We start from the raw sequence: 19,986 nt of genomic DNA on the forward strand, positions 1-19,986 counted from the left end.
TTAGTATTTGACTGAACAGTCTAATAGGTAGTAGTTATTGTTAATCACACCCTTCCCCATTCCAACTTCAGATATCAGTTACTTCTCTAGTCTTTGTATTTTGGCTGCAGGAGAGGTGTCACAACATGACATCACTGCTATAGGCAAAAAACTGAGACAAAATGTGGTGGGGAGCCTGCACTGGAGAGATGGAGCATTTTGTTATTTCACATTACAGAATTTGTTTGGCTGATCACATTTCTAAAAGTGGAAATTCCCTTTATAAATATCTAACTTTGTATGTTAAGGTACCGTTACACTAAACGACTTACCAACGATCACGACCAGCGATACGACCTGGCCGTGATCGTTGGTAAGTTGTTGTGTGGTCGCTGGGGAGCTGTCACACAGACAGCTCTCCAGTGACCAACGATCAGGGGAACGACTTCGGCATCGTTGAAACTGTCTTCAACGATGCCGAAGTCCCCCAGCAGCACCCGGGTAACCAGGGTAAACATCGGGTTACTAAGTGCAGGGCCGCGCTTAGTAACCCGATATTTACCCTGGTTACCATTGTAAAAGTAGAAAAAAAAAAAAGTACATACTCACATTCTGATGTCTGTCACGTCCCCCGCCGGCGTCCACAGGGTTAAAACTGCTTTCGGCAGGAGCACTGCTAATATGCATGCGTTGCTGCCGAGAGCTTCCCTGCACTGAATGTGTCAGCACTGGCAGTAACAGCGGTGACGTCACCGCTGTGCTCTGCTTTACGGCCGGCGCTGACACATTCAGTGCAGGGAAGCTCTCGGCAGCAGCGCGTACATTATGCAGCGCTCCTGCCGAAAGCAGTTTTAACCCTGTGGACGCCGGGGGACGTGACAGACATCAGAATATGAGTATATACTTTTTTTTTACTTTTACAATGGTAACCAGGGTAAATATCGGGTTACTAAGCACGGCCCTGCGCTTAGTAACCCGATATTTACCCTGGTTACAAGTAAACACATCGCTGGATCGGCGTCACACACGCTGATCCAGCGATGACAGCAGGTGATCAGCGACCAAAAAAATGTCCTGATCATTCCCATCGACCAACGATCTCCCTGCAGGGGCCTGATCGTTGGTCGCTATCACACATAATGAGATCGTTAGCGGGATCGTTGCTACGTCACCAAAAGCGTGACATTGCAACGATATCGTTAACGATATCGTTATGTGTGACTCAGCCTTAAGTCAAAACAATCAGCCATGTTTGTTATTGAACTATCTCAGGATAAATCTAGTAGAAAAGGTTGTAAATAGATTATTTATAAGAAACATTTTATGGACAGATATAACTGCCCTCCCCCCAAAAAAAAAAAACTGCAGAAAAACAAAGAATTCACGCAGCACATTACAAATTGTCTAGCTATTTAAAATAAAAATGTAGGCTAGCCTTGCAATTATGCAATTGTATACTATTCACTCTTAGTTTTTTTCCTAGCTATTTATCTGCAGTAAATTAGTCAATAGGTTGTGAAAGAAATCCAATGGAAAATCCCCAGCAGAGGAAACAGATGATTTTTGCCTAGCTTTACGAGGCAATGATTTAAACATATTAAAGCCTAACTTGTTAGGTACTAAAGAAAGTCGTTTTTAATGAAAATGAACATTAGCTAAGTTGAATAGATTCTATTATTGTATAACTGAGGCTTTAAAAAGCAACAAGCTCTGGGGATCATTGAGGTCAATTTATCAGGCATGTAAAAAGGACATACAGCGTATAATCTAGGCCATGCCACAATGCATACATGCAGCCTCCTGGGGAATTAAAGAGTGAAAAGAAAACAGAAGCATATCAGAACAGAATGTTTTCATTATTTCTTCAGTAAATCAGGTGGTCATAAAGCTTTACTTCTCTGCAGTTTTAAAAAATATTTAAAGAGAAATTGTCTGCTGTTTAATGCTGCTCAAACCTAAAATTTCATGAAAACACAAAAATGTAAATGTGAAAATATTAACATTAATTTAAAACAAATTTGAAAATTGAATGTACAGCTCTGGCAAAAATTAAGAGACCACTGCAAAATTTTCAGTTTGTCTAACTTTTCTCTTTATAGGTATATTTTTGAGTAAATTGTTATTTTATTCTATAAACTACTGACATGTCTCCGAAGTCCCAAGCAATAAATTTTGTATTTATTTTCTGAAAATGAGAAATGGTCAAAATAACAAAAAATGCATTGCTTGCAGATGTCAAATAATGCAAAAAAAAAGTTCATAGTCATTTAGAAACACTAAAAGCTTCCACTCAATCCATAAAAAAGCAAGTCCCCATTTAGATCTGTCATCTGTTCATGGGAATGTAGGGGGCTTCCACGTTACTGGCAGCACAAAGACTCTGGAAAAGTGAAATGGCTCCTCACCCGCCAAAAGAAAGTCAGCAAATTCTCTGCACCCAAATCCAAATGCCCCCCCCCTTCTGAGTCCCAGCATGCCTAAATCACATATATTGCCCACATGTTTGGCATTTCTGTAGTGATGAGAGCTGCCTAATTTACAGGTACGTGTCTCCTGAAGCACGAGCTAGGCATAAGGTACTAGTCACTACAGCATACTTTTTACTACAACGGCAGTTTGCAATTTTCAATCAACAACATCCACTGCTGCCTGTTTCTGGAGAACACCCATGAATTCAAAATCATCACTACATCTGTATGTAAATTCCCAGAGGGTTATAATTTCCAAAATGGGGTCACTTGAGGGGAGATTCTGCTTTTCTAGCACTTAGGGCCTCTTTATATGGAATTCACAAACTACTATAGGAAAATATGTGCACCAGGAGGCACATAGTGCTGTGTCCCTTCCGAGTCGCTCCTTATGGTAAAGCAGTACTGTACAGCCACATATGGGGTATTTGTGGGAAAAATTCTGGTGCCATTTTTACCCATTTCCCAGTTTGAAAATTTAAAACTTGGGGCTTACACACTTGTTGTTAAAAATGTAAACTATTTTTTTCTTCACTGCCCAATGGTATAAAAGTTTGTGACACTGTGGTGTCAATATAATCACTGCACCTGTAGATTAATTTATTAAGATTTATAATTGGTAAAATGGGGTCATGTATGGGGGTTCTGCTGTTCTGGCACCTCAGGGACTCTCTCAATGTAACATGGCGCCATCTAACACTGTGCCTCAAAAGTAGTTTTTGACCACGTATGGGGTATCATTGAGCTCAGGAGAAATTGCACAACAAACTTTGTGGTCCATTTTCTCCTTTTCCCCTTGTGAAAATCCAAAATTTGTAGCTAAAAAATGATTTTTGTGGGGAAAAATGTGATTTTTTTTATTTTCACGGCTTAATGTTATAAACTTCTGCGAAGCACCAGTGGGTTCATGGTGTTCAATGCACATCTAGATAAGGTCCCCAAAGGGTCTAGTTTCCAAAATGGTGTCACTTATGGAAAGTTTCCACGGTTTAGGCACATCAGGGGCTCTTCAAATGCAACATAGCAGGAGAAATTGCACAACAAAATGTATGGTCCATTTTCTCCTGTTACCCTTGCGAAAGTTAAAAAAAATAGGTCTAAAGAAAAAATTTTGTGAAAGAAAAGTAAATGTTTATTTTTTCCTTCCACATTCCAATTCCTGTGAATGGCCTGAAGGGTTAATAAACTTCTTGTATGTGGTTTTTGTGTACCTTGAGGGGTGCAGTTTTAGAATCGTGTCATTTTTGGGTATTTTCTCTCATATAGGCCCATCAAAGTCACTTGAGGTGAGGTGGTCCCTAAAAAATGGTTTTGCAAATTTTGTTGGAAAAATGAGAAATCTCTGGTCAACTTTTAACCCTTATAACTTCCTACCAAAAAAATATTATGTTTCCAAAATTGTGCTGATGTAAAGTAGTCATGTGGGAAATGTTATTTGTTAATTATTTTGTGTGATATGACTCTCTGATTTAAGGGAATGAAAATTATAAGCTTGAAAATTGCTAAATTTCAAAATTTTGGGCCAAGTTTTCGCTTTTTTCACAAATAAATGCAAGTCATATCAAACAAATTTTACCACTATTATAAAGTTGAATATGTCATGAGAAAACAGTCTCAGAATCACCATGATCTGTTGAAGCATTCCGGAATTATTTCCTCATAAATTGACAGTTGTCTCAAGGGGTTAAACTAGGATCTGAGATGAGGGAGGGTAGTAGTGCTAATAGGAGGATATAAAGAGTAGACAGAGAGAGGGAGGCAGTAGGGGTAAAGGAGGATTTAGGGTGGCTGGGATATCCAAGGAAAGAAGCGTGCTGAATAGGAGTAACAAATGGGCTAATAATATTAAATGTCTGCTGGCAAATGCAAGAAGTCTAGCAAACCATATTAATGAACTGGAGACTCTTATGAAAGTCACAAAATATGATGTGGTGGGCATTACGGAAACCAGGCTTGACGAGAGCCATGACTGGGTAACAAACATAGAGAGTTACACAACATTTAGAAAGGACAGGAAAGATAAAAAAGGTGGAGGGGTGTGTATCTTCATAAAATCCACATTAAAACCCGTGCTCAATGAAGACATTGAGGGGAGTTATACAGCAATGTAGAGTCACTATGGGTAAATGTACATAGGGATGGCTTTAACAGAAAGCTGCTAATTGGAGTTTGCTACAAGCCTCCTGATATAGCAGAACAGGTAGAGGATGAAATGCTGCATAAAATTAAAAAGGTAACAGACAATAATAGGGTTGTGTTAAAAGGGGATTTTAACTATCCAGACATTCAATGTGACAAAAAAATCTTCTGGTTGTGCTAAAAGAGATTTCTTATCCACAGTTCTGGACAATTACCTCAGTCAGTTGGTTGATGAACCAATCAGGGAAGGTAATCTGCTTGGTCTGTTTCTGTCAAATAGACCAGAAACAATATCAGATCTATAGGTCAGGGAACATTTGGGAAGCAGTGACCATAACATGGTAAGTTTCAATGTAATTTTTAATCAAACATTCAGAGGGGGAAGAAAACAAAACCTGGAACTTTAAGAAAGCTGATTTCAACAAATTAAGGGAAAAGCTTAATCGTATAGACTGGGACCTCATCATGGTATCTGGGGGTACAGAACAGAAATAAAATGTCAAGGAATACAAATAAACCATTATGGATAAATGAGACAGTACAAAGTTTCATAAGACAAAGGGCATTCAAAATTTAGAAAGCTGAGAATACTGAAATAGCATTTCAGGAGTATAAAGATCTAATTAAAAATGTCAAAAATTAATCAAGCTAGCAAATTTATCTACAGAGAAACAAATTGTCAATGACATTAAAATAAATCCCTTATTTTTTATAAATACATCAATGCTAAAAAGAAAAAAATACCTGGTATCAGCCACCTTAAAAATGACAATAACAAGATAATTACAGAGGATAAAGAAAAGGCAGAGATATTAAACAGGCACTTATCATCCGTGTTCACCAATGAACTGTCTGTTACAGGGATCATTTACCAAGGTAAAAATCAAAATTCATAACCCTGATATAACTAGTTTAACACAACAATATGTACATCTATTTCTGAGCAATTTAAACATTGTAAAATCCTCTTGCCCAAATGGCATTCATCCATGGATACTAAGGGAATTGTGCTTAAGAATTGATAGACCACTGTATCTCATATTTGTAGACTCTCTAGTAACAGTGGTGGTGCCACATCATTGGAGGATGGCTCCCGTGGTACCAATATTTAAGAAAGGTAAGAAGGTGGATCCAACTGTCCGCTAAGCCTGATATCAGTAGTGTACAAAATTTATAAGACCATTATAACAGATGACTTGCAGAAATATGTTGTACATAATAATATAATAACTGGCAACCAGCATGGATTCATGAAGAATAAGTCATGTCTTACTAACAAGAGGAGGTAAGTACAAATCTGGATTTTGGTAATGCAGTTGATGTAATTTATCTGGACTTTGCAAAGGCATTTGATACTGTTCCACAAAATAGCCTTATGCTAAAGCTACAGAAGCAAGGACTTGGGGAAACTATATGCAGATGGGTAAGGAATTGGCTAAATGACAGGAAACAAATAGGGTTGAGCGAAACGGGTCGGCCATTTTCAGAAGTCGCCGACTTTTGGCAAAGTCGGGTTTCATGAAACCCGACCCGACCTCTGTGTGGGGTCGGCCATGAGGTCGGCGATCTTCTGAATCTGGTATCGGAATTCCGATACCGAGTTCCGATATGTTTGCGATATCGGGAATCAGTATCGGAATCCATATTTAAGTGTTAAATAAAGAATCAAAATAAAAAATATTGATATACTCACCTTCGGACGCGCCCTGGTACTAACCGGCAGGCTTCCTTCCTAAGAATGAGAGCGTGAATGACCTGCGGTGATGTCGCGGCTTGTGATTGGTCGCGAGCGGTCACATGGACAAGCCGCGACATCATCTAAGGTCCTTCACGCGCTCATTCTTAGGAAGGAAGGCTGCTGGAAAGAAGCAGGGCGCGTCCGAGGGTGAGTATATACCTAATAGGAATATACTCACCCTCGGACGCGCCCTGCTTCTTTCCAGCAGCCTTCCTTCCTAAGAATGAGCGCGTGAAGGACCTTAGATGACGTGGCGGCTTGTCCATGTGACAGCTCGCGACCAATCACAAGCCGCGACGTCACTGCAGGTCATTCACGCGCTCATTCTTAGGAAGGAAGCCTGCCGGTTAGTACCAGGGCACGTCCGAGGGTGAGTATATCAATATTTTTTATTTTGATTCTTTATTTTACACATTAATATGGATCCCAGGGCCTGAAGGAGAGTTTCCATACCATAGTATCCCATTGCACTGCATTGGGTTTCGTGTTTCGGCCGACCCCGACCCCGACTTTTTTATAGGATCGGCCGATTTCACTCGACCCGACTTTTGAGAAAGTCGGGTTTCGTGAAACCCGACCCGATCCTATAAAAATAAAAGTCGCTCAACCCTAGAAACAAAGAGTTGTCATAAATTATGCATTCTCTAAATAGGATATAGTCAGCAGTGGGTTACCACAGGGATCTGTGCTAGGACTGATTCTTTTTAACCTCTTGTAGATAGGATTGACCTTGTAGATAGGATTGACAGTAAAGGGTCAGTCTTTGCAGACGACATCAAGCTATGTAGGATATTAATATCTGACCTTGACATTACAATATTGCAAAATAATCTGGACAAGATGTCTGAATGGGCAAATACTTGGCAAATGAGCGTTAGTATAGATAAATGTAAAATAATGTACCTAGGACAAAGTAATCCTATTACTGCATACACATTAAGTGGGAGTAGACTCGGGACTACAGAACAGGAGAAGGACTTGGGTATTCTCGTTTCAAGTAAGCAGAGCAGCAGTACTCAATGTAAAGCAGCAGCAAACAAGATTTTAGGATGTATAGAAAGAGAGAGAAAATCCAGCTATCCCAATGTATTATTACCCATTTATAAATCACTGTTGAGGCCACATCTAGAATATAGGATGCAGTATTGGGCTCCACATTTTAAAAAAGATATTCAGAAGTATGAATCAATTCAAAGACGGGCAACTAGATTATTACAAGGGATGAAAGGTCTCTTATATGATGTGAGTTTAGAAAAGTTGGGCTTGTTTAGCTTAGAAAAAGACAACTCAGAGGAGATCTCATTTACATGTATAATTATATGTGTGGCCAGTACAAAACCCTGAACCCCTTTCTGAAATTAGACGTACTATCCCGTTGAGGTGGGGTGGGCCCGTATGACCACCGACGGGATAGTACGTCATATGCGATCGGCCGCGCTCACGGGGGGAGCACGGCCGATCGCAGCCGGGTGTCAGCTGACTATCGCAGCTGATGTCCGGCACTATGTGCCAGGAGCAGTCACGGACCGCCCCTGGCACATTAACCCCCAGCAAACTGCGATCAAACATGATTGCAGTGTTCCGGCGGTATAGGGAAGCATCGCGTAGGGAGGGGGCTCCCTGCATGCTTCCCTGAGACCCCCGGAGCAACGTGATGTGATCGTGTTGCTCCGAGGGTCTCTTACCTCCTCCTTGCTGCAGCAGGCCCGGATCCAAAATGGCCGCTGCATTCGGGTCCTGCAGGGAGGTGGCTTCACAGCGCCTGCTCAGAGCAGGCGCCGGGAAGCCTGGAGCTGTGCACATCAGATCGCTGATCTGACACTGTTCACAGCAAAGTGTCAGATCAGCGATCTTACACTATAACATGATGCCCCCCCTGGGGCAATGTTATAGTGTAAAAAAAAAATATTCACATGTGTTTAAAAAAAAATATATATATATATTGTTCCTATAAATACATTTCTCTATCTAAATAAAAAAAAACAATAAAAGTACACATATGTAGTATCGCTGCGTCCGTAACGACCCGACCTATAAAACTGTCCCACTAGTTAACCCCTTCAGTGAACACCGTAAAAAAAATAATAAAACGAGGCAAAAAGACATCGCTTTATTATCATACTGCCAAACAAAAAGTGGAAAAACACGCGATCAAAAAGACGGATATAAATAAGCATGGTACCGCTGAAAACATTACCTTGTCCCGCAAAAAAACGAGCCGCCATACAGCATCATCCAGGAAAAAAGAAAAAAGTTATGGTCCTCTGAATAAAGCGATGCAAAAAAAAATATTTTTTCTATAAAATAGTTTTTATCGTATAAAAGCGACAAAACATAAAAAAGATATAAATGAGGTATCGCTGTAATCGTACTGACCTGAAGAATTAAACTGCTTTATCCATTTTACCAAACGCGGAATGGTATAAACGCCTCCCCCAAAAGAAATTCATGACTAGCTGGTTTTTGGTAATTCTGCCTCACAAAAATCGGAATAAAAAGCGGTCAAAAAATGTCACATGCCCAAAAATGTTACCAATAAAAACGTCATCGCATCCCGCAAAAAACAAGAATTTACATGACTCTGTGGACCAAAATATGGAAAAATTATACCACTCAAAACGTGGTAACGCAAAGAATATTTTTTGCAATAAAAAGCGTCTTTCAGTGTGTGACGGCTGCCAATCATAAAAATCCGCTAAAAAAACAGCTATAAAAGTAAATCAAACCCCCCTTCATCACCCCCTTAGTTAGGAAAAAAATAATAAATTAAAAAAATGTATTTATTTCCATTTTCCCATTAGGGTTAGGTCTAGGGTTAGGGTTAGGTTTAGGGCTAGGGTTAGGGTTAGGGCTAGGGATAGGGTTAGGGTTAGGGCTAAGATTAGGGTTAGGGCTAGGGTTAGGGTTAGGGCTAGGGTTAGGGCTAGGGTTAGGGCTAGGGTTAGTGCTAGGGTTATGGTTAGGGTTAGGGTTGGGGCTAGGGTTAAGGCTACAGTAAGGGTTGGGGCTAAAGTTAGGGTTAGGGTTGGGGCTAAAGTTAGGGTTAGGGTTTGGATTACATTTACTGTTGGGAATAGGTTTGGATCAGGGTTAGGGGTGTGTCAGGATTAGGGGCGTGGTTAGGGTTACTGTTGGGATTAGGGTTAGGGATGTGTTTGGATTAGGGTTTCAGTTATAATTGGGGGTTTCCACTGTTTAGGCACATCAGGGGCTCTCCAAAAGCGAGATGGCGTCCGATCTCAATTCCAGCCAATTCTGCGTTGAAATAGTAAAACAGTGCTCCTTCCCTTCCGAGCTCTCCCGTGCGCCCAAACAGGGGTTTACCCCAATATATGGGGTATCAGCATACTCAGGACACATTGGACACCTACTTTTGGGGTCCAATTTCTCCTGTTACCCTTGGGAAAATACAAAACTGGGGGCTAAAATATAATTTTTGTGGAAAAATAAAAAATTATTTTCACGGCTCTGCGTTATAAACTGTAGTGAAACACTTGGGGGTTCAAAATTCTCACAACACATCTAGATAAGTTCCTTGGGGGTCTAGTTTCTAATATGGGGTCACTTGTGGGGGGTTTCTACTGTTTAGGTACATTAGGGGCTCTGCAAACGCAATGTGATGCCTGCAGTCCAATCCATCTAAGTCTGCATTCCAAATGATGCTCCTTCCCTTCCGAGCTCTGCCATGCGCTCAAACGGTGGTTCCCCCCACATATGGGGTATCAGTGTCCTCAGAACAAATTGGACAACAACTTTTGGGGTCCAATTTCAACTGTTACCCTTGGAAAAATACAAAACTGGGGGCTAAAAATAATTTTTGTGGAAAAAAAAGAATTTTCATTTTCACGGCTCTGCGTTATAAACTGTAGTGAAACACTTGAAGGTTCAAAGCTCTCACAGCACATCTAGATGAGTTCCTTAGGGGGTCCACTTTCCAAAATGGTGTCACTTGTGGGGGGTTTCAATGTTTATGCACATCAGTGGCTCTCCAAGCGCAACATGGCGTCCCATCTCAATTCCTGTCAATTTTGCATTGAAAAGTCAAACGGTGCTCCTTCCCTTCCGAGCTCTCCCATGCACCCAAACAGTGGTTTACCCCCACATGTGGGGTATCAGCATACTCAGGACAAATTGTACAACTTTTTGGGTCCAATTTCTTCTCTTACCTTGGGAAAATAAAAAATTGGGGGCAAAAAATCATTGTTGTGAAAATATATGATTTTTTATATTTACGGCTCTACATTATAAACTTCTGTGAATCACTTAATGGGTCAAAGTGCTCACCACACATCTAGATAAGTTCCTTAGGGGGTCCAGGGGGTCTACTTTCCAAAATGGTGTCACTTGTGGGGGGTTTCAATGTTTAGGCACATCAGTGGCTCTCCAAACGCAGCATGGCGTCCCATCTCAATTCCTGTCAATTTTGCGTTGTAAAGTCAAACGGCACTCCTTCCCTTCCGAGCTCTCCCATGCACCCAAACAGTGGTTTACCCCCACATATTGGGTATTGGTGTACTCAGAACAAATTGTACAACAACTTTTGGGGTCCATGTTTTTCTGCTACCCTTGGTAAAATAAAACAAATTGGAGCTGAAGTAAATTTTTTGTGAAAAAAAGTTAAATGTTTATTTCTATTTAAACATTCCAAAAATTCCTGTGAAACACGTGAAGGGTTAATAAACTTCTTGAATGTGGTTTTGAGCACCTTGAGGGGTGCAGTGTTTAGAATATTGTCACACTTGGTTATTTTCTAACATATAGATGTTAGGGTTGGCGGAACGCACCGAATATATATATTTATTAGAAGAAGTTGGTGCGTTCGCAACCCGGGATCCACCGTGCAGGAAAGCACCTGCAGCTAGATATGGTGGTACAATTTAGTAATATAAACAGACTCTGTTTTTTCACAGAGTCTGTTAGCAAGGATAACGCTGTGCCCTGTTTGGCTCACAGAGGAACACAGCTACTTAGTAGAGCAGATGGTGGTCATGCAGTCAAATGCAAACACGCAGCTCCTCGCCGGAGGTGCCAGCATTCTAGGGGCTTATTTCAGCTGGGTCCCTGCATACACACACACCAAACTCCTTGCTGGAGGTGCCAGCATTCTAGGTGCTTATTTCAGCTGGGTCCCTGAATACACACATAAACGTGACCACACTGGCGCTAAGCTCGTACATAAATTGACACTAGCGCATGGCCGTGCTTTCATGCGCACCTCTTATAGCTGCAGCAAGTACATGACCTTCCTAAAGGACCAATGAGAGACTGCCACAGACATTGAACACCTTCAGGACCTTCCTAGAGGACCAATAGGATTTGCTGCAGTACCTGAGCATGTGACCCTTAATCTCCAATGAGAGATCTTACCCTGGGCATGCTCAGAAGAGGAAAAGTAGGACGTAGTCCCAAAGACGACTGCTCGCTGCTGACTAGTACTGGCCACAATGGCAGAAGCAGGAAGGACAGCAGTAACCCTTCGCACAGTGTCAGACTGAGCATGACGCTGGGACCAACGCCTCCACTGAGCAGGCTTCACTGCAGCAGGAAAAGAATGGGAGACCGCAGCGGGGATGGCTTGAGATTCCCCCTGTGCAGAGGCAGTAACTCTACCCCTAACATTACCCCCCCTCCTAGGCCCCCCTCCTTGGACCTCGCTATGCTCGAAGGCAGCAATGAGCTGCAGAGCCCGAATATTCTCAGCAGGCTCCCAGGACCTGTCCTCAGGACCATAACTTTTCCAGTCCACCCAAAAAATTTTTTTGCCACGTACTACCTTGCACCCCAAAATAGCATTCACCTCATAATCGTCCGTAGACGAACCCGATGTCCCAGCAGATGACTCGTAAAATCGGGACATGTATACGGGCTGCAAGAGGGACACATGCAAGGTGTCGGTGATACCCAGACATGGCGGAAGGGCCAGAAGGTAGACCACTGGGTTAACCTGTTCGAGGACTTTGAAAGGACCCAGGTAGCGAGGAGCAAACTTAGTGGACTCAACTCGCAGCCTGATGTTACGGGCGGAGAGCCACACTAAGTCGCCAAGAGCAAAGGTCGGAGTGGGGCGCCGATGTGCATCGGCGGAGGACCTCATTCTCTCCTTGGAGGCCTGAATGGCATCCTGAGTACGGTCCCAAATGTCCCACGCTTCCACAGCCCAGACTGCCACCCTGGAGTCAGCGGAAGGCACAGGCATGGGCACAGGTACCCGCGGATGCTGACCATAGTTTAGGAATAATGGGGTCTGTCTGGTGGAGTCAGCTACGGCGTTATTCAGCGCAAACTCCGCCCATGGTAGCAAGGATTGCCAGTCATCCTGCCTGGCTGAGACAAAATGTCGAAGATATGTGACCAAGGTCTGGTTGGCCCTCTCTACCAACCCATTCATCTCGGGATGATAAGCTGAAGAGAGATTCAACTCAATGCTGAGTAGACGACAAAGCTCTCTCCAGAAACGAGATGCAAACTGGGGACCCCGGTCACTGACAATTTTGTCCGGCATACCATGTAGGCAAAATATGTATTTGATAAACAACACAGCCAGAGCCCATGCAGTAGGTAGCCGTGGAAGTGGCACCAAGTGCACCATTTTGGAAAAATGGTCGGTGATAACCCAAATAATGGGGCAGCTACGAGACTTAGGTAAGCCCACCACAAAATCCATCCCGACCATCTCCCAGGGTCTGTCTGCCACCGGCAGGGGATGAAGCAACCCAGCTGGCCGTTGACGAGGAGACTTGTTCCTGGCGCAGGAGACACATGCCCGAACATAGTCTGTGACATCACGGGCCATATGCGGCCACCAATATGTCCTCGCCAGGAGCTCAGATGTCCTTTTGTTCCCAAAATGTCCACCCACCCTAGACGAGTGAGCCCAAGAGAGAACCTCTGGATGCAAACTGGATGGTGCAAAAGTCTTGCTCAGAGGCACAGACTCTAGCGAAATCGGGGCCACAGTTCTCAGGCTCTCAGAAGGGACAATAAGCCAAGGCTCCTCTTCCTCCTCCTCAGATGATACAACGGAGCGAGAGAGAGCGTCGGCACGAATGTTCTTCTCCCCAGAAAGAAAATGGAGGGTGAAATGGAACCGAGAAAATAACAAGGACCATCTGGCCTGGCGAGAATTTAGCCGCTGGGCGGTCTGTATATAAACCAAATTCTTGTGGTCTGCGAATACTTGGAAGGAAAAACGAGCCCCTTCCAGGAGATGTCTTCACTCTGAGATGGCTAACTTCATTGCTAGCAACTCCCTGTCCCCGATGGAATAAATCCTCTCCACTGGTGTGAAGGTTTTGGAAAAGAAGAAGCAAGTATGCTTCCGACCTTGAGTATCCTTTTGGAAGAGGACTGTACCAACGGAAGAGTCATCCACCTCCATTATAAATGGATTATCTACATCGGGGCGATGTAGAATGGGAGCACTAGCAAAATGAGATTTAATAGAAGTGAAAGCCTTGGAGACCTCCACAGACCACAATTTGGGACTTGCTCCCTTCTTGGTGAGGGCTACCAAGGGAGCTACCAAGGTTGAGAAATGAGGAATGAACTGGCGATAATAGTTAATGAACCCCATAAAGCGCTGCACCGCTTTAAGGGAATGGGGTTCTTGCCAGTCCATCACAGCCTGTAATTTGGCAGGATCCATAGCCAATCTTTGGGCGGAGATGATATAGCCCAGGAAAGGTAAGGACTCCAGCTCAAACACACATTTCTCCAACTTGGCGTAGAGTGAGTAAGTTCGTAAGAGGTTGAAGACTCTGCAAGCATCTCTCTGGGGGGAGTCAATATCAGGAGAGTAGATGAGAATATCATCCAGATAGGCTACGACTGAGGTGGAGAGCATATCCCGGAAGATATCGTTTACAAAGTCTTGGAAAATGGCTGGGGCATTACAGAGCCCAAAGGGCATCACTAGATATTCATAGTGCCCATCTCTGGTGCTAAAAGCTGTCTTCCATTCATCCCCCTCAGGGATGCGAATCAGGTTGTAAGCACCCCACAGATCTAGTTTAGTACACACCCTTGCTCCCCGAAGCCTATCAAAAAGCTCAGATATCAGGGGCAGAGGATATTTATTCTTAACGGTGATGGCGTTAAGACCCCTGTAGTCTATGCATGGACGCAGTTCACCACTCTTCTTCTGCACGAAGAAGAACCCAGCCCCTGCAGGTGACACTGACTTTCTAATGAATCTTCTTGCCAGATTTTCCTGGATGTACTGAGACATTTCCTCCATCTCCGGGAGAGATAACGGATAGACTCGACCCCGGGGAGGCTCAGCACCAGGCAAGAGGTCAATAGGACAGTCATAGGGGTGGTGAGGCGGAAGGCCTTTTGAAGAACACGTCAGCATAGGACCAATACTTCTTGGGCAGAGAAAAAAGATCTGCGGGTACCTCTGTTGTAGCAACCTGAACGTTCTCCCTCTGACACCTACCCCCACAAGATTCACCCCATCCCAAAATTCTGCCTGTGGACCACTCGATATGAGGAGAGTGGTACCGTAGCCAAGGCATCCCTAACAGGACCTCATCAATTCCTTAAGGAATGATGAGCAGAGAAATAATCTCCTGATGAGACGGCGACAAGGACAGAGTGAAAGGGTTGGTCTGGTGTGTAATCTGTGAGGGCAGTGTCGACCCATTTACCATACTGTTACTGGTTGAGCTAACATTACCAGGGGAATTGTGTGACGTTGGGCGAAGGCAGAAGACATAAAATTGCCCTCCGCCCCAGAATCCACGCAGAGCTCTACTGAGTGGGTAAATGAGCCTATAGTAATTGTCCCCTTAAAGGACAATTTGGAGGCAAACGTCGCCGTGTCTAGTGTACCTTCACCTACTACCACTAGACGCTGACGTTCCCTCGACCGCTGAGGACATCTGGTGGCAAGATGTCCTGACTGCTGGCAAACATGACAAGCCTGGAGTGCACGAGCGGTCCGGGACATAGATCCCACTCGTGTACCTACCATGGCCTCATGTGACTCAGGGACCAGGACCGGAGATTCCAGAGGTTTGGCAAAGGTGTGAGCCAGCTGAAACTTCTGCCTACACTGGGCTCGCTCTAACCTCCGCTCGTGAAAACGGAGGTCAATACGAGTGGATACAGTTATTAACTCCTCCAGTGTGGCGGGAATCTCCCTAGTGGCCAAGGCGTCCTTCACGTGGTCAGCCAGCCCCCTCCAAAATATCGGCATAAGAGCCTTATCCACCCACTCCAGCTCAGCTGCTAGGGTGCGAAAGTGGACAGCAAAATGGCTGACCAAGGACGAGCCCTGAGTTAATGCCAACAGCTGGAGCGCAGTATCATGGGTGACAAGAGGTCCTAAAAAGACCTGTTTCAGAGTGCTCAGGAACAACAGAGCACTCTGCACCACACGATCGCCATGCTCCCACAGTGGCGTAGCCCACTTCAACGCCCTGTCCGACAGGAGAGACACAATAAATCCCAAATTAGCCCGCCCTGTGGGGAAACGTGTGGCCAGGAGTTCGAGATGTATAGAGCACTGGCTCATGAAACCCCTACAAGATTTACTATCACCAGAAAATTTTTCTGGCAGCAGGAAGCAAGATAGAGTCGGAACAGGGGTGGCAGTGGACAAGGTTGCTGCAGCCATCCTAGCAGCCTGTACAGCCACTGTGGTTACGTCCACAGCTGAGGTTATGCGCTCGAGAGCTGCCAACCTACCCTCCAGCTGCTGGATGTACTGCATGGATTGCTGTGTGTCCGCCATAACTAGCCAGATCCTGGAGCTAGTGTACTGCTAGGGTTGGCGGAATGCACCGAATATATATATTTATTAGAAGAAGTTGGTGCGTTCGCAACCCGGGATCCACTGTGCAGGAAAGCACCTGCAGCTAGATATGGCGGTACAATTTAGTAATATAAACAGACTCTGTTACTTCACAGAGTCTGTTAGCTAGGATAACGCTGTGCCTGTTTGGCTCACAGAGGAACACAGCTACTTAGTAGAGCAGATGGTGGTCATGCAGTCAAATGCAAACACGCAGCTCCTCGCCGGAGATGCCAGCATTCTAGGGGCTTATTTCAGCTGGGTCCCTGAATACACACACACCAAACTCCTCGCTGGAGGTGCCAGCATTCTAGGGGCTTATTTCAGCTGGGTCCCTTAATGCACACATAAACGTGACCACACTGGCGCTGAGCTCGTACATAAATTGACACTAGCGCATGGCCGTGCGGTCATGCGCACCTCTTATAGCTGCAGCAAGTACAGGACCTTCCTAGAAGGACCAATGTGAGACTGCCACAGACGTTGAACACCTTCAGGACCTTCCGAGAGGACCAATAGGATTTGCTGCAGTACCTGAGCATGTGACCCTTGATCTCCAATGAGAGATCTTACCCTGGGCATGCTCAGAAGAGGAAAAGTAGGACTTAGTCTCAAAGTCATCTGCTCGCTGCTGACCAGTACTGGCCACAATGGCAGAAGCAGGAAGGACAGCGGGAACCCTTCGCACAGTGTCAGACTGAGCATGACACTGGGACCGACACCTCCTTTGAGCAGGCTCCACTGCGGCAGGAAAAGAATGGGAGACCGCAGCGGAGATGGCTCGAGATTCCCCCTGTGCAGAGGCAGGAACTCGACCCCTAACAATAGACCCCTCAAAATGACTTCAAATGAGATGTGGTCCCTAAAAAAATGGTGTTGTGAAAATGAGAATTTGCTGGTCACATTTTAACCCTTATAACTCCCTAACAAAAAAAAATTGGTTTCCAAAATTGTGCTGATGTAAAATAGACATGTGGGAAATGTTACTTATTAAGTATTTTGTGTGACATAGCTCTGTGATTTAATTGCATAAAAATTCAAAGTTGGAAAATTTGCAAAATTTTCAAAATTTTTGCAAAATTTCTGTTTTTTTCACAAATAAATGCAGGTAATATCAAAGAAATTTTACCACTATCATGAAGTACAATATGTCATGAAAAAACACTGTCAGAATCACCGGGATCCGTTGAAGCGTTCCAGAGTTATAACCTCCATAATGGGACAGTGGTCAGAATTGTAAAAATTGACCTGGTCATTAACGTGCAAACCACCCTTGGGGGTAAAGGGGTTAAGAAAGGGCTGGACAATTTCCTTGATACACTTTACAATGCAGGTTACAGTTAAATTAGCGACAAAATGTTCAATTGGTAGAGAAAGTTTGAACTTGAAGGACCTAGGTCTTTTTTCAACTTATGGAACTATGGAACTACTCTGTGGAAATTGATGCCAGTTTAGTGGTGTCTGACAATTATGATTTGAAATGTGGAGACTCCAAGTTGGGTCTCCATCTGGTGAGTTGCTTGTAGTAGAACGTGTGTCAGAAGCCTATTATACTGTTTCTAATCTGTGAAAATTGATGCCACTTTAATGGTGTGTGGCAATTATTTTTTGAAATGTGGAGCCTCCAGGTTGGGTCTCCATCTGGTGGGCTACCTGTGTAAGTAGGACTCCCACACAGACAGGCCAGCCTGAAGTTACCTTCAGTCAACTACCTGTGTTACTTTCCTAAAATTTTATTTTTGTCATCCGAGTGTGGCTTGAAAAAAAATTGGAGTTGTTGCATGAGGTATCAAGTCTCCCAGCCAAGAAGGCTTACACTGCTCCATTAACCACAAAATCCTCATTGAAACTTCAATTCCAAGTTGTAAATGCTGGGCCTGACCCTGATACCTCATGCATGGGCCATGGCTGACCGCTTCTGTGCCAATATAAAAAGTTCTACGGTAGGTCAATTGATCAGTCAACTACCTGTGCTACTTTCATTTCATTTTTCTACCAACAGTACTGTATGAACCTGATGTTTGTGCCATCTCAGTGCGGTTGGAAGAAAAAAAATAATTGGAGCTGTTGCATGAGGTATTAGGTTTCCCAGCTGAGAAGGCTTACACTGCTCCATTAACCAAGAGGTCCTCATTGAAGCTTCAGTTCCAAGCTGTAAATGCTGTGCCACACCCTGATAACTTATGCATGACCCAAGGCTGACTGCTGCTCTGCCATTTGCAAATTTCTACTGAGGGTCCACTGATGCCACTTTTCGTGATGTCTGCCCCTAATTTGAGCTGTTTAGAAAACTTTTTGTCACCCTTTCAGATATTGTGCATACATATCATTTGGACTCCCATTGAAACTAGCAGTGTTTGGGTACGTTCGTCGAACCGTTCAGCGAACGTGTTCGGCGAACACCTAAAAGTCTGGAGAATCGAACCGAACCTTGAAAAGTTCTCTCATCTTTAGTTTGGAGGGGTCTATAAATTGCTGAAAATCAAGGAAACTGTGCTGAAATGGCATGTTAACAGCATGGGGAAGACCTCTGGAAGCATCTCTGAATTCCAGGTCTCTGGTGGGAGCAATGTTGTCAGAATGTTACACCACTTTTACGTAATGACAATAAAACATACAAAACTGCATTTAAGATGGATTTGACTGGATAAAATGTTAAGAAACTTTATTTCCAAGATAATGACTTGTATATAAGACAAAATAAATAAGATAATAAAATGCTTCTCTACAACTTGGGCTTTGTGCACCCATACTGTTTTTGATGCTTTTTGCACTTGTGTTGTTTTCATTGGTGAAAAAAAACATTCAGCAGAAAATTTAATTTTATCATTGTATTACCATATCTTGACATGTGGTGTGTGAGACGTAATCAGACACATACTGTTTAATTGGAGGGACTCGGAAAGTCACACTTTTTTCAGGGCCATCATGCGGCCATCACTATTTGTAGAGGGCCATCAGACTTAGAATTTTTAAGGCAATTACTATTTATTATTAGATCTTACCCTGGGCATGCTCAGTGTGTGCAAAGCAGGACTTAGTCCCAGAAAAGCCTGCTCGCTGCAGACCAGTGCAGGGTACAATAGCAAAGCCTGGAGAGGCAGCAGTAACCCTTTGCACAGTATCAGATTCAGTGAGACGCTGGGACCGACGTCTCCGCTGAGCCCGCTCCACTGCGGCTGATGCAGAATGGGAGACCGCAGCAGACATGGCTCGAGATTCCCCCTGTGCAGCGGCGGGAACTAGACTCCTAACATTACCCCCCTCCTAGGGCCCCCCTCCTTGATCCTCGCTACCCTCAAAAGCTGCAATGAGCAACGGAGCCCGAATGTTCTCCACAGGTTCCCAGGTTCTGTCCTCTGGGCCGTGCCCTTTCCAGTCCACCAGATAAAATTTCTTGCCACGCACGACCTTGCACCCCATGATAGCATTCACCTCAAACTCATCCGTGCATGAACCTGACATCCCAGCAGATGACTCGGAAAACCGGGACAAATGGACGGGCTTTAAGAGAGAGACGTGGAAAGTATCAGTGATACCAAGGCGCGGAGAAATGGCCAAATGGTAGACCACAGGGTTGACCTGTTAACCTTGAATGGGCCAATGTAGCGAGGCGCAAACTTAATGGACTCAACTCGCAGCCTGATGTTACAGGTGGAGAGCCACACTAAGTCGCCAGGAGCAAAGGTCGGAGCGGGGCGCCAGTGTGTATCAGCAGAAACCCTCCTTCTCTCCTTGGAGGCCCAGATGGCATCCTGTGTGCGGTCCCAAATGTCACGTGCCTCCACCACCCAGTTTGCTACCCTAGAATCGGTGGATGACACGGGCATGGGCACAAGGACACGCGGATGATGGCCGTAATTAAG

The sequence above is a fragment of the Ranitomeya variabilis genome, chromosome 6 (assembly GCF_051348905.1).
Source record: "Ranitomeya variabilis isolate aRanVar5 chromosome 6, aRanVar5.hap1, whole genome shotgun sequence".
Classification (NCBI taxonomy): domain Eukaryota; kingdom Metazoa; phylum Chordata; class Amphibia; order Anura; family Dendrobatidae; genus Ranitomeya; species Ranitomeya variabilis.